This window comes from Muscardinus avellanarius, assembly GCF_963383645.1.
Source record: "Muscardinus avellanarius genome assembly, chromosome: 5".
Classification (NCBI taxonomy): Eukaryota; Metazoa; Chordata; class Mammalia; order Rodentia; family Gliridae; genus Muscardinus; species Muscardinus avellanarius.
The window spans coordinates 100,896,314-100,913,392 of NC_137790.1; positions in this window are offsets into that span (position 1 = coordinate 100,896,314).

The following is a 17,079-nucleotide window of genomic DNA, read 5'->3' on the forward strand; positions in this document are numbered from 1 at the left end:
AGGGTTAGTATTAGGGTTAGCGTTGGATTTAGAGTTAGAGTTATGGTTAAAATTAGAGTTAGGGATGGAATTAGGGTTAGGGTAATGGTTGGGGTTAGGGTTGGAATTAGGGGTTAGGGTTAGAATTAATTTGGGGGTTGGAATTAGGGTTAGGGTTAGGGATAGGGTTAGGGTTAGGGTTAGGGCTAGGGTTAGTGTTGGAATTAGGTTTAAGGTTATGGTTATGGTTGAAATTAGATTTAGGTTTACGGTTAGGGCTATTTTTGGAATTAGCATTAGGATTAGCATTAAGTTTGGGTTTGGAATTATGGTTATGGTTAGGGTTAGAGTTTGATTTGGGGTTAGGTTAAGGTTAGGGATTTTGTTGGAATTAGGGTTAGGTTTAGGATTGGGTTAGGATAGGGTTAGTGTTTGGGTTATGTTTTACATAAGACTTATCTCAATGCTTTCATGTGTGTTTAGTTACCACTAATGTAAAAGCTTGATATAGTGTTTTACATGTAATATCTATTTGCAAAGGTTTTAAGTTTCAGTGTTTTTTCGAGTTCAGTTATATTTAAGGTTAGAGTTAGGGGTAAGGTTCAGATTAGGGTTAGGGTTAGTGTTGGAATTAGGTTTAATTTACAGTCAGTGTTAGGCTTTGCATAACATTTAGCTCAATGCTTCCATGTGCTTTACAATTACCACTAAGTATAAAACCATGGAATTCAGTTATACTTTTCATATCTATTTTCAAAGATGTAGTTTCAGTGTTTTGTTGGAGTTTAAGTTGTATTTAGGGTTAGGATTAGGTTTAGGCTTTGTGTAACATTTAGCTCAATTTTTCTATGTGTTAGAGTTACCACTAAGTGCCAAAGCTTGGAATAGGAATAGACTTGTCATATCTATTTGCAAAGTTGTTCTGTTTTAATGTTTTTTTGTTTTTTTTTTTTTGTTTGTTTGTTTTTTAGTTTCAGTTATATTTAGGTTTAGAGTTAAGGTTAGTTAGGCATTACATAAGATTTGCTGTAAAGCTTTTATGTGCATTAGAGTTACCGCTAAGTGTAAATTTTGAAATAGTGTTATACTTCACATGTCTATTTGCAAAGATGTTCAGTTTCTGAATTTTGTTCCAGTTTTAGTTTTATTTTTTATTAGGCTTACCATTAAAATTAGGCTTTGCATGACATTTACCTTAAAACTTTTATTTGGTATAAAGTTACAGTCTAGATTAAAAGCTTGGAATAGTGTTATACTTCACAGATCTATTCGCAAAGATGTTCAGTTTGAGTGTTTTCTTCAAATATTATTTATATCCATGGTTAAAGTTAGGATTAGGGTTAAGCTTTGCATAAATATTAGCTCAATGCTTTTATGTGCGTTAGAGTTACCACTAAGTGTAAAAGCTTGTCAAATCTATTTGCAAAGATGTCCAGTTTCAGTGTTTTGTTCAAGTTTCAGTCATATTTGTGATTAGGGTTACCGATAAAATAAGGCTTTGCATAATATTTACCTTATTACTTTTATTTGGGATACAGTTATGGTCAAGTGTAAAGACTTGGAATAGTGTTAAACTTGTGATTTTTTTTTTTTTTGCAAGAATGGTCATTTTCAGTGTGTTGTTCCATCTCAGTTATATCTAGTGTTAAAGTTAGGATTAGGGTTATGTTTTGAGTAACAGCTCAATGCTTTTATGTGTGTTAGAGATACTGCTAAGCATAAAATCTTGAAATAGTTTTATACTTGTCATATATATTTGCAAAATGTTCAGTTTCAGTGTTTTGTTCAAGTTTCAGTTAAGATTATGATTAGGGTTACCATTAAAGTTAGGCTCTGCATAAGATTTTTCTTAAAACTTTTATTTGGAGTAAAGTTACTGCTAAGTATAATAGCTTGAAATAGTGTTATACTTCACATATCTATTCAGAAATATGTTCAGTTTCAGTGTTTTGTTCGAGTTTATTTTGTATTTAGGTTTAGGATTAGGGTTAGGTTTAGGCTTTGCATAACATTCAGCTCAATGATTCTATGTGCGTTAGAGTTCCTTCTAAGTGTAAAAGCTTGGAACAGGGATTTACTTATATCTATTTGCAAAGATGTTCTGTTTCAGTTTTTTGTTTTTTTTTCATTTCTGTTACATTTAGGATTAGCATCAGGGTTAGAGTTAGGCATTATCTAAAATTTAGCATAAAGCTTTTATGTGCTTTAGAGTTACCGCTAAGTGTAAATCTTGGAATAGTGTTATACTTCACATGTACTATTTGCAAAGAAGTTCAGTTTTAGTGTTTTGTTCTTGTTTCAGTTATATTTATGATTAGGATTACCATTAAAGTTAGGCTTTGCATGAGATTTGCCTTAAAACTTTTATTTGGTATATAGTTACTGCTAAGTGTAAAAGCTTGGAATAGTGTTCTACTTGTGTTGTCTATATGCAAAGAAGTTTAGTTTCAGTGTTTTATTTGAGTTTCAGATATATTTATGGTTAAACTTAGGGTTAGCATTAGGCTTTGCATAACATTTAGCTCAATGCTCTAATGTGCGATAGAGTTATCACAAAATGCAAACTGTTGGAATAGTGTTACAGTTGTCAAATCTATTTGCAAAGATGTTCAGTTTCTGTGTTTCCTTTGAGTTTCAGTTCCATTTATGATTAGAGTTATCATTAAAGTTAGTCTCTGCATAAAGTTTTCCTTAAAACTTTTATTTTGGATAGAGTTACAACTAAGAGTAAAAGCTTGGATTAGGGAAATACTCATGATATATATTTGCAAATACATTAAGTTTCAGTGTTTTTTGGAGTTTAAGTTGTATTTAAGGTTAGGGTTACGGTTAGTGTTAGGCTTTGTATAACACTTAGCTCAATCATTCTATGTGCGTGAGAGCTACTGCTAAGCTCAAAAGCTTGGAATAGCGAGATATGTGTCATATCTGTTTGCAAACATGTGCAGTTTCAGTGCTTTTTTCATGTAAGTTTTATTTATGTTTAGATTTTGGGTTAAGTTTAAATGGCATTTTATAAGATTTAGTATAAAGCTTTTATGTGCTTTATAGTTACCACTATGTGTAAATCTTGGAATAGTGTTATACTTCCTATGTCTAGTTACAAAGATGTTCAGTTTCAGTGTTTTGTTCGAGTTTCAGTTATATTTATGATAAGGATTACCACTAGAGTTAGGCTTTGCATGAGGTTTACCTTAAAACTTTTATTTGTTACAAAGTTACATCTAAGTGTAAAAGCTTGGAAAAACTTGTAATATATATTTGCCTAAATGTTCAGTTTCAGTATTTTGCATTTCAGTTATATTTATGGTTAAGTTAGGGTTAGGGTTAGGTTTTTATTTGTTTGTTTGTTTTTGTTGTTTTTTTCTGGTAATGGGGATGGAGCCCTTCTTCCTCTGGGCTATACTCCCAGACCTATTTATATTTGTTTTATTTGGAAACACGGTCACTTAAGCCAGTGAGGCTAGCTTTGAACCTGCATGATCCTCCTGTCTCCACCTCCCAAGCTCAGGGATTACAAGTGTGCACCACCACACCAGTTGAGGGTTAGGATTTTTTTTTTTTTTTTTTTTTTTTTTTTGGTGGTGGTACTGGGGTTCCTGGAAGCCCTTCTACCTCTGGGCTATGATCCCAGACCTATTTTATACTTTTTTTATTTTTGGAAACAGGGTCTCTTAAGCCAGCACGGCTGGCTGGCTTTGAACCTGCATGATCCTCCTGTCTCTGCCTCCCAAGCATGTGGATTACAAGTGTAGGCCACTAGGCCCCAGCGAAGGTTAGGTTTTGAATAACAATCACCACAGTGCTTTTATGTGCATTAGACTTACTGCTAAGTGTAAAAGGTTAAAATAGTTTTATACTTGTTATATATCTTTGCAAAATGTTCAGTTTCAGTATTTGGTTCAAGTTTTAGTTGTATTTTTTATTAGGGTTACTTTTAAAGGTAGGCTTTGTCAGAGGTTTACCATAAAACTTTTATTTGGGATAGAGTTACAGCTAAAAGAAAGAGCTTTGATTAGTGACATACTTGTGACATCTACTGACATCATATTAAGATTCAGTGTTTTGTTTGAGTTTCTGTTGTATTTATGGTTAGCGTTAGTGTTAGAGTTAGGCTTTGCATAACATTTAGCTCAATTTTTCTATGTGTGTTAGAGTTGTTGCTACATGTAAAAGCTTGAAATAGTGTTTTACTTGTCATATCTATTTGTAAATATGTTCAATTTCAGTTTTGTTTTTTTTCTTAGAGTTTCAGTAATGCTTAGGGTATGGTTAGGGTTAGTGTTGGAATTAGGTTAGGGTTAGGGTTAGGCATGGGGTTGGACTTAGGGTTATGGGTAGATTAGGGTTAGGATTGGAATTAAGGTTAGAGTTACGGTTGGATTTTACATAACATTTATCTCAATAATTTTATGTGCATTAGAGTTACTATGAAGTGAAAAAGCTTGATAAAGTGTTTTACATGTAATATCTATTTGCAAAGATGTTCAGTTTCAGAGTTTTGTTTGAGTTTCTGTTACATTTATGGTTATGGTCAGGGTAGGTTTGGTAATAGGGTTAGGGTTGGAATTATTTGCTATGATATTCAGTTTAAGTGTTTTGTTTTTGGATTTTAAGTTGCATTTAGGATATGGTTGGGGTTAGTGTTAAGCTTTGCATAAAACTTAGCTCAATGATTCTATTTGTTAGAGTTACCACTAAGTGCAAAAGTTTGGAATAGGGATATACTTATCAAATTTATTTGCAAAGATGTTCTGTTTCTTTTTTTCATTTCAGTTACATTTAGGTTTAGAGTTAAGGTTAGGTTTAGGCATTGCATAAGATTTAGCGTAAATCTTTTATTTGTGTTAGAGTTACTGTAAGTGTAAATCTTGGAATAGTGGTTTACTTCAGGTGTCTATTTGCAAAGTACTTTGGTGTCAGTGTTTTGTTCGAGCAGTAATATTTATGATTAGGATTATTGTTAAAGTTAGGCTTTGCATGAGGTTTACCTTAAAACTTTGGTATAGCCAGGCATGGTGGCGCTTGCTTGTAATCCCCGCCCTTGGGAGGTGGAGACAGGAGGAGACATGCTGGTTTGGAGCCGGCCTCGCTGGCTTAAGAGACCCTGTTTCCAAGTAAAAAGATATATAAAATCAGTCTGGGAGTGTAGCCCGGAGATAGAAGGGCTTCCAGGAACCCCAGTACCAAAAAAAAAAAAAAAAAAAAAAAAAAAAAAAAAAACTTTGGTATAAAGTTACAGCTAAGTGTAAAATCTTGGAAAAGTCTTATACTTCTGATATATATTTGCCTAAATATTCAGTTTCAGTGTTTTCTTTGAGTTTCAGTTATATTTACGGTTAAACTTAGGGTCAGGGTTAGGATTTGAATAACAGATAGAGCAAAGCTTTTATATGCGGTAGAGTTACCACTAAGTGTAAACGCTTGAAATAGTTTTATACCTGTCATATATATTTGCAAAGTGTTCAGTTTCAGTGTAACCCTAACCCTTATTCCAACACTAACCCTAACCTTAAACCCAACCCTTACCGTAATCCAAATTCCAAACCGAAACAAATCCAACCCGAAAGGTAATGCTATCCCTGATCCTAATTCCAACCCTAAACATAAAATAAATTCCAAACCTACCCCTAACCCTAATTCCAACCTTAACCATAACCATAACCGTAATTACACACTAACGCTAACCATACACTAACCAAAATTCAAATTTAACCATAATCCTAATCCTAATTACAACCCTACCCTAACTCTAACCTTTCCAACCGTAACTATAACCCTAAGCTTAATTCCAACCTAAACCTAAAATTACCACTACCCTAATTCCAACAAAACCCCAAATCCTGACCCTAAGCTTAATTCCAATCCTAAACCTAACCCTAATCCTCATTCCAACCTTAACACTAACCCTTACCCTAACCCTAATTTGAACCATAACCCTGATGGTAAGCGTAAAACTAATTTAAAACCTAACCATAAAACTAACCTAGTCCAACCCTAAAAATAAAACTCACACTAATCCTAATTCCAACCCAAATCCTAAACCTAACCCTAACCCTAATTCAACCCTAACTCCAAATGTGCACCAAACCCTAAACCTAACCATAATTTCAACCCTAACTCAACCCATAATTGCAAATCTATTCCTAACCCTAACCCTAAAACTAATTCTAACACAAAACTAACCCTAACCCTAAACTTTAGGCTAACCCTAATAATAACCTTGATGCTAACCCTAACCCAAACCATTAATTCGAATTCTAACACTAAACCTAACCCTAATAACAACCCTAACCCTAACCCTAATTCAAACCCTAACCTAACCCTAATTTTAACACAAACCCTAACTCACACCCTATCCCAAATGAGAACACAAACCCTAACCCTAAACCTAACCCTAATAACAACCCTAGCCCTAAACCTAACCATAATTTCAACCCTAACCTTCACCCTAACCATAAACCCAAACCTAACTCTAACCCTAAAAATAATTCCAACCCAAAACCTAACCCTAATTCTAACACTAACACTAACCCTAACCCTAATAACCATCCTGATGCTAACCCTAACCCTAAACATAATTCCAATACTAACACTAAACCTAAACCTAACCCCAAATCCAACCTTAACTTTAACTATAACCCTAGCCCTAATTCCAACCATAACTCTAACCCTAAATCCAACACTAATCCTAACCCTATCACAAATTAGAAAACAAATTTTAACCTTAAACCTAAACATAATTCCAACTCTAACCCAACCCAAAACCTAACCCAAATTCCAAACCTAATCTTTAGGCTAACTGTAACACTAATTCCAACCTGAACCCTAACCCTAATACCCACCTTAACCCTAACCCTAACTGTAACCCTAAACCTAATTAAACACCTAAATGTAACATGAACCCTAATTTCAACCCTAATCCAAACACTAACACTAATTCCAACCCTAAATCTAACCCTAACAATAATTCCAACACTAACACTAACCCTAACACTAACCCTAACCCTAACCATAATATCAAACTTAACCCTAACCGTAATAACAAGCCTAACCCTAATTACAACCCTAACCCTAACTCTAATTCCAACCCTAACCCTAATTCCAATCCTAACTCTAATTCCAATCTAACTCTAAACGTGCCCCTAACCCTAATTTCAACTCTAACATTAACCTTCATCCTTACCCTAGCTACAACCAAAACCATAACACTAATTCTAATTCCAAAACTAAGCTTAACCCTATCCTAACCCAAATTCAAATCCTAACCCTAACCCTAAAACTAATTCCAACCCTGAACAAAGCACTAACCCTAACCATAATCTTAATTCCAACCCTGAATTTAACCCTAACCTTAACTCTTATAATTCCAACCCTAACCCTAACACTAATTCCAACCCTAATCTAACGCTAATTCCAACCCTAATCTAACACTAATTCCAACCCTAACCATAATCTTAATCCATATTCCAAAAAACCCTAACATTTTATCAATTCCAAGCCTAACCCTTACCTTAACCCTAACCCTAAACCTAATTCCAAGCCTAACACTAATCCTAACCCTAATTCCAACCCTAACCCTAAACATAACTCTAAAGCTAACCCTAATTCTAAACCAAAATCTAACCCTAGCCCTAATTTGAAGGCTAACCATAACACTAACCTTAATTCCAACCCTAACCCTAACCATACCCTAACACTAATTCCATCATACCCTAACCCTAAACCAAACCCTAATTTCAACCCTAACTGTAATGCTAACACTAACCCTAATTCGAACCCTAACCCTAACTCAAAAATCTAATTCCAACCCTAACCCTAAAACTAATTACAACTTTAACACTAACCCTAAACCTAACCCTAATTCCAACCCTAACAATACACCTAAACCTAATTCCTACCCTAACTCTAACCCAAAACCTAACCCTAATTCCAACACTAACCCTAACCCTAAATTTAACCCTAACTCTTTCACTTACTGTAATTCAAACCATAAACCTTACTCTAATACCAACATTAATTCCTACCCTAAATCTAACCCTAATCCTAAAATCAACCTTACCCTAAACTTTATCCTAATTCTAATCCTAATCATAACCCTAACACTAATTCCAACCCTAACTCTAACCCTAACCCTAACTCCAACCATAACCCAACCCTAATCCTAATTCCAACACTGAACCTAAAACTTTCTCTAATTCCAAATCCTAATCCTTACCCTAAATATAAACCTATAATATATTTCCAAACCTAAAGTTAATCCTAACCCTAATACAATCCTAAACCTAACTCTAAACCTAACCCTAATTCTAAACCTAACTCTAACCCTAAACCTATTTTGAACAACTGTAAATTTAACACTAATTTGATTCCTAACACTAAACCTAAACATAATGCTAATTCCAACTCTAACCCTAAACCTAACCCTAACCCTAATTTCAACCCTACCCTAACTATAATCATAATTCCAACCCTAACCCTAACCCTAATTCCAAACATAACCCTATCACTAATCATAACCCTAATTCCAAACTTCACCCTAACCCTAACCCTAATGCCAACCCTAACCCTAACCCTAACCCTAATTCCAAACAACCTAAGTGTAACCCTAATTGCAACACTAACCCTAAACCTAACCCTAATTCCAATTCTAACACTAACTGTAACCCTAACCCTAACCTTCATTCTAAATCTATCTCTAACCCTAACCCTAAATCCAATGTAACCCTAACCCTAAACCTAACCTAATTCCAACCCTAACCCTTATTCCAACCTTAACCCTAACCCTAATTCTAAGATTAAAGCTATCTCTAACCCTAACCCAAATTCCAACATCAATGCTAACCCTAACAATAAACTTAATTCTAAACCTAACCCTAACTCTAAACCTAATTCCAATACTGAACTGAAACCTAAACGTAAACCTAATTACAATGTAAACCTAACACTCACCCTAACCTTAATTCTAACCCTAACACTAACCCTAATTATAACCATAAACCTAACCCTAAACCTAACCGTAATTGCAACCCTAAACCTAAACCTAACCCAAACCAAACCCTAATTCCAGCCCTACATTAACCCTAATCCTAATTCCAATTCTAAATTTAGTCCTAATTCCAACACTAACTTTAAACCTAATTCCAACGCTAATACTAATCCTAACCCTACTTCCAACCCTAAAGCTAACCCTAGCCCAAATTATAACCCTAAATCCACCTGTAAACCTAAACCTAATCCTAATTACAAACCTGACCCTAACCCTAAACCTAATTCCAAAACTAAACCAAACCATACACTAACACTAACTTCAACCCTAACCCTAACCCTAATTCCAACTCTAATCCTAAACCTAAACCTAACTCTAATTCCAAACCTAACTCTAAATCTAAACCTAATTTGAATGCTAAGAGTAAACCTAACCATAATTTGAACCATAAACCTAACCCTCATTCAAACTATAATCCTAATCATAACCCTAATTCCATTGCTAACCATCACACTAACTCTAACCCTAATCCCAACACTAACACTAACTCTAACCTTAATTCCAAACTTAATCCTAACCCTAATTAAAACCTTAAACTTAACCCTAACCCTAATTCAAAACCTAAACTTAACCCTAACTCTAATTCTAACCCTAATCCTAAAACTAACCCTAATTCCAGCCCTAAGCATAACCCTAAGCCTAACCCAAAATCTAACCCTAACCGTAACCCTAATCATAACCGTAATTGAAAACCTAAAACTAACACTAATGCTAATTCCAACAGTAACCATAACCCTAACACTAACTCTAATTCCAAACCTTACCCTAACCCTAGCCCTAACTGAAACCCTAACCCTAATTCCAACACTAAACCTATCCGGCCCTAACCCTAACCTTAAACATAATTTCACCCTTACCCTAAACATAAACATAATTTAAAATCTAACTCTAACATCAACCCTAATTCCAAAAATAACCCTGAATTTAACTGTAATTCCAACCCTATCAGTAACTCTAACACTAACGCTAATTCTAACCCTAACACTAACCCTAACCCTAACACTAACCCTAATACCAACCCTAACTGTAAACCTAAGCCTAATTGAAACTTTAATCCTGACCCTAAACTTAACCCTAACCCTAATTCAAACCCTAACCCTAACCCTAATTTCACCCCTAACCCTCTCTCTAACTGTAATTCCAACACTAACATTAGCCCTAAAACTAGCCCTAATTCTAACCCTCACCCTAATTACAAATCTAACCCTAACCCTAATTCCAACCCGAATGCAAACCCTAACCCTAACTCTAAATCAAACCCTAATCTTAACCCTAACCCTAATTCCAACCCTAACCCGATCCCTAACCTTAACCCTTTTTCAAACCCTAACCCTAACTCTAACCCTTACTGTAATTCTAAAAATAACACTAACACTAAACCCAAACCTAATGCCTAACCTAATCCTAACCCTATTCTAATTCCAACCATAACCCTAACACTAACACTAATTGCAATCCTAACCCTAACCCTAACCCTAATTCCCAAGCTAACCCTTAACCTACCCTAATTCCAACCCTAACCCTAATCTTCACCCTAATACCAACCCTAACCTAAATCATAAACATAAACCTAAACCTAACCCGAACCCTAAACATAACCCTAATTCCAACCCTAACACAAACCCTAACCCCAATTCCAACTTTAACCCTATCCCTAACCCTAATTGTAATTCCAACCCTAACCCTAACCCTAATTCATACTCTAACCATAACCCTAACCCTAATTCCAATGCTAACTTTAATTCTAAATACAACTCTAACCTTAACTATATCCGTAATTCCAACCTAACAGTAACCCAACCTAAACATAATTACAACCCTAACCCTATCCCTAATTTCCAAACCTAACACTAACCCTAACCTAACGCTAATTCCAACCCTAACACTAACCCAAACCTTAGCCCTAATTCTAACCCTAACACAAACTCTAATTACAATGTAAACCTAACCCCAACCCAAACCATAATTCCAACCCTAACCCGAACTCTAATTCTAACACAAACTCTAACACTTACTATAATCCCAAACCTAACCCTAACACTCCACAAATTTAATTCCTACCCTAACCTAAACTGTAATTGTAATCCCAATTCCAACCCTAATGCTAACGCTAACCCCAACCCTAATTCTAACCCTAACCCTAATCCTTACCCTAATTCCATTTAAAAAATTTTTAATACAAATTTTTTTATTGAAAATAAATTGTATATATTTAAACTATACTTGGTGCCCTCTCCCCCCACCCCCATTTTTCCTTCTCCCCTCCCACCAATGATTGTCCAGGGTAACCATACCATATTCATACTTTTACACATATTCTATGTAGACCCTCATTAAACAAATTCAGCCTTCCTCCTCTCCTATCTTTCCATTCAAACTTTGCTGATATTTCCCCTCCATTATCTGGAGTCCCTCTGGTATCCTCTATGTTCCCTAGTTTGGGCATATTAGAGGAAACATATGTACCTTCTCCTTCTGTGCTTAGCTGATTTAACTTAAGATAATGCTCCCCAGGACTTTCCATTTTCCTGCAAATGGCATGATTTTGTTCTTCTTTACAGAAGGATAGAATTCCATTGTGTGAATTTCCCATAATTTTGCAATTCATTCATCTGTTGATGGAAACCTGGGTTGGTTCCATATTTTGGATATTACGAATTGTGCTGCTATGAACATAGGTATGCATATGTTGCTGTAGTTCTCTGATTTTAATCTCTTTGGAAAAATACCCAGGAGTGGTAGAGTTGGATCATATGGTGGACCAATTCCCAGTTTTCTTAGGAATATCCACACAGGTCTCCATAGTGGCTGAACTAGTTTGCACTCCCACCAACAATGTAAAAAAGTTCCTCTTTCCACACATCCTGGCCAGCATTTGTTGTTATTTGATTTCATTATGCTTGCCACTCTGACTGGGTTTAGATGGAATCTCAGTGTAGTTTTGATTTGCATCTCCCTGATGGCCAATGATGTAGAACATCTTTTCATATATCTATTGGCCCTTTGTATCTCTTCTTTTGTGAAGTGTCTAGTTAGTTCATTTGCCCATTTCTTGATTGGGTTGTTTGTTTAGCTAGTGTAGAGTCTTTTGAGCTCTTTGTGTATTCTAGATATTAGATCCCTATCATAGTGGTGGCTGGTGAAGATATTTTCCCATTCTGTAGGCTTCTTCTTTAGGTTATTGATGGTTTCCTTTGATGAGAAGAAACTTTTTAGTTTGATGCCATCCAACTTGTTAATTCTTTCTTTAATTTCCTGAGCTTTGGAGGTTTTGTTGAGAAAGTTACTGCATGTGCCAATATGTTGTAGTGTTGAACCTATGCTCTCCTCTACTAACTTCACAGTCTCAGGTCTAATTTCTAAGTCTTTGATCCATCTTGAGTTGATTCCTGTGCATGGAGAGATATAGGGGTTTAAATTCATCTTGTTACACATGGTTAGCAAGTTCTTCTAGCTCCATTTGTTGAAAAGGCTGTCTTTTCTCCAGCGTATCAGTTTGGCTCCTTTGTCAAAGATTAATTGACTAAAGATGTGTGGATTTGTTTCTGTATCTTCTATTCTAATCCACTGCTCAGTATACCTGCTATTGTGCCAGTACCATGCTGTTTTTACTACTATTGCTCTATTGCATAATTTTAAGTCTGGGATTGTGATGCCTCCTGCATGTTTCTTATTGCTGAGAATTGCTTTGGCTATTCTGGGTCTTTTCTTTTTCCATATAAAGTTCATTACTGATTTTTCTAGATCTATGAAGAATGTCACTTGTATTTAAATGGAAATTGCATTGAATCTATATATCAGTTTTGGCAGATCTTTCCAATTTCCAAGGTCTTCTTCAATTTTTTCTTTAATGTTTTATAGTTTTTGTTGTAGAGGTCTTTTACATCCTTGTTTAGATTGACTCCTAGGTATTTTATTGGTTTTGAGGTTATAGTGAATGGAATTGTTTTCTTTGATTCTTTCATTGTGGATTCATTGTTGGTGTAAAGAAAAGCCACTGATTTCTTTAGGTTGATTTTGTATCCTGCAACTTTGCTGAATTTGTCAATCAGCTCCAGAAGTTTTTTTTTTGGTTGAGTTCTTTGGGTCTTCCAGATAAAGGATCATGTCATCTACAAATAAGGATAATTTTAATTCCTCTCTTCCTATGTGAATTCCTTTAATTTCCTTCTCTTGTCTTATTGCTGTGGCAAGAGTCTCAAGGACTATATTAAAAAGGAGTGGTGATAGTGGGCATCCTTGTCTTGTTCCTGATTTTAGAGGAAATTCTTGCAGATTTTCCCCATTCAATATAATGTCGGCTTTGGTTTCCCAGTATATTTCCTTAATGATGAAGAAGTATATTCCTTCTATCCCAATTTTCTGCAGTGTTTTTTAACATGAATGGGTGTTAAATTTTGTCAAATGCTTTTTCAGCATATATTGCTATGATGATGTGTTTTTTGTTCTTGGTTCTATTTATGTGGAGAATAACATGTATTGATTTGCGTATGTTGAACCAGGCTTGTTTTTCTGAGATGAAACCGACTTGGTCATGATGTATTATTCTCTTGATATAGTTTTGAATGTGTATAGCTAGTATTTTGTTTAGAATTTTTGCATCTATATTCATTATTGGTCTGTAGTTTTCCTTTCTTGAAGTATCTTTATTTGGTTTGGGGATTAGTGTGATACTGGCCTCATAGAAGGAATTTGGGAAAGTTCCATCTCTTTCAATTTCCCAGAATGTGTTATGAAGTATTGGTATTAGTTGTTCACTGAAGGTTTTGTAGAATTCAGCTGGAAACCTATCTGGGCCTGGGCTTTTTTTTTAGTGGAAGAATTTTCATTGCCATTTCTATTTCTTTGGCTGCTATTGATTTTGTTGCTATTGGTTGCTATGTCCTATTGGTTGAGTTTAGGTATGTTAATGTGCTTAGAAATCTCTCAATTTCTTCCATGTTTTCAAGCCTATTGGAGTATAAATTTTTAAACTGGTTTCTGATAATCTTTTGAATATCTTCACTATCTGTGGTGATATCTCCTTTTTCATTTCTAATTTTGAAAATGTGAGTTGATTCTCTTTTTCTTTTGGTTAGGTTGGCTAGGGATTTATCAATTCTATTAATCTTTTCAAAGAACCAACTTTTTGCTTTATTGATTCTTTGAACTGATTTTTTGTTCTCTATTTCATTTATTTCTGCTCTAATTTTAATGATTCCTTGCCTTCTGCTGGCTTTGGGAATAGACTGTTGTAGTCTTTCTAGGTCCTTAAGTTGTGCCATTAGATTCTTTACTTGGTGGTTCTCTGTCCTTCTTATGTGGGCACTCATTGCAATAAACTTTCCTCTTAGTACTGTCTTTATAGTGTCCCATAGATTTTGGTAGGTTGTGTCTCTGTTTTCATTTGTTTCCATAAATTTCTTTATTTCTTCCCTAATTTCCACTCTTACCCATTCATCATTCAATAGTGTATCATTCAATCTCCATGTATTTGAATAATTTCTTCTGAGTTTTCTGTTTTTGATTTTTACTTTAATTCCATTATGGTCTAAAAAGATGCAAGAAATTATATTACATTTTTTGAATTTGCTGGTACTTTCTTTGTGTCCCAGGATGTGGTCTATTTTGAAGAAGGTTTCATGGGCTGCTGAGAAGAATGTGTATTTTGTTGTTCTTGGCTGAAATTTCTGTAAATATCTATTAGGTCCATTTGGTTTATGGTTTTCATTAGTTCTTAGGAGTCCTTACTCATCTTTTGCCTTGAAGATTAATCCAGTGGTTTGAGAGGTGTAATAAAGTCTCCCAGAATTATTGTATTTGGATCTATTTGGGATCTGACGTCCAGAAGGTTTTGTTTTACAAATGTGGTTGCACCTGCATTTGGGGCATAAATATTTACTATCATTATATCTTCATGGTGTATTGTTCCTTTTAATGAAAGGAAGTGCCCTGATTTTTCTCTTCTAATGTGTTTCAGTTTAATGTATGATTTGTTGGATATCAGGGTTGCTACCCCTGCTCTTTTTTTGGTCTCCAATAGCATGGTATATCTTTTTCCATCCTTTCACTTTCAGGCTGTGAATGTCTTTGACTGTAAGGTAAGTTTCTTGCAGACAGCAAATATTTAGATTATGTTTTTTTTTATTTTATTTTATTTTACTTTATTTTTTAATTGGTGCATTGTAGTCATATAAATCACATTGGAGTACAAGACTTGAGAGAATATAAAAGCACACATCATCCAATTAGCCCTCATCCAGCCCCCATCCCATTCCCTCCCCCTCCCTTGATCCCATGCTTGTTTGGTGATTAACTTTGATACATTTGTTTATGTGCCTCCTGCATTTTAAAGAGGCTCCATCCTCCCCTATTCCATACCCTCTGATTGGTCACCTTAGTTGCTTCACTATAGGGCCCTTTCTATAGCTCAACCTCTTCCTGTTACCCCTTTCCTCCTAGTTATTGCTGATTAGGGGAAGCATCTGATTTTTATTTTCTGTGATATTTCTCTGTGCATGCTGCATTGCAAGTTCCGATCCCACTCTTGATGGCCCCAGTAGTGGCCTGGCTACCCAGAGGACTGATCCAGACCTTGTTGGCTCAAGCAGCGGCCTTTCCTCATGGGAGGCCCTGATTCTATTCTCGCTGGCCCCGACAGCAGCCTAATCCCTCAGCTGGCTCTGTTCCCAGCCTCGGAGGCCCCAGCACCGGCCTAGCCTCATGCAGGCTCTGATCCTAACCTTGCTGGCCCCGGCACCAGTGTAACCCCTTGGCAGGCTCCGATCCCAGCCTTGGAGGCCTCAGTAGCAGCCTTGCCTCACGGCAGGCTCCGAAGCTGGCCTCTGGCCCCAGCCCCAGTCTAACCCCTCGGAAGGCTCCAATCCCGTCCTCAGAGGCCCCAGGACCGGCTTTGCCTCATGGAAGGCTTCAATGCTGGCCATTGGCCCCAGCACTGGCCTAACCCCTCAGCAGGCTCTTTTACCGGCCTTGGAGACCCAGCACTGGCCTTGCCTCACGGTGGGCTCCGATGCTGGCCGCTGGCCCCGGCATTGGCCTAGCCCCTTAGTAGGCTCTGATCCCAGCCTCAGAGGCCCCAGTAGCGGCCTTGCCTCACAGCAGGCTCCGATGCCAGCCATTGGCCCCAGCACCGGCCTAACCCCTCAGCAGGATCTTATCCTGGCCTCGAAGTTCCCAGCACCAGCCTTGCCTCACGCAGGCTCCAATGAGGGCCTCACTGGCCACAGCACCGGCTTAAACCCTTGGCAGGCTGCAATCCTGGCTTCGGAGGCCCCAGCACTGGCCTTGTCTCACGGCAGGCTCCGATCTCAGCCTCACTAGCCCCAGCACCGGCCTAACACCTTGGCAGGCTTCAATTCCATCCTTGGAGGCTCCAGAAGTGGCCTTGCCTCCTGTCAGGCTCCAATGCTGGCCATTGGCCCTGGCATCGGCCTAAACCCTCAACAGGCTCTGATTCCAGCTTCGGAGGCCCCAGCACCGGCCTTGCCTCACGGTGAGCTCCAATCCCGGCCTTGCTGGCCCCGGCACCGGCCTAACTCCTCAGCAGTCTCCGATTCTGGCTTCGGAAGCCCCAGCCCCAGCATTGCCTCATGGTAGGCTCTGATGACAGCCTCACTGGCCCCAGCCGTGGTCTAACCCCTTGGCAGGCTCCAATCCCGGCCTTGGAGGCCTCAGTAGCGGCCTTGCCTCACAGAAGGCTCCAATGCCGGCTGCTGGCCCCAGCACCAGCCTAACCCCTCAGCAGGCTCCAATCCAGGCCTCGGAAGCCCCAGCACCGGCCTTTCCTCACAGTGAGCTTTGATCCTGGCCTTGCTGGCCCTGGCACCGGCCTAACCCCTCGGAAGGCTCCAATCCCGGCCTTGAAGGCCCCAGCACCGGCCTTGCCTTACAGCAGGCTCTGATCCTGGCCTCCTTGGCCCCAGCATCAACCTAACCCCTCGGCAGGCTCCGATCTCGGCCTCACTGGCCCCAGCATCAGTCTAACCCCTCAGCAAGCTCCGGTCTCCACCTCAGAGGCCCAAGTAGTGGCCTTGCCTCACAGCAGGCTCCAA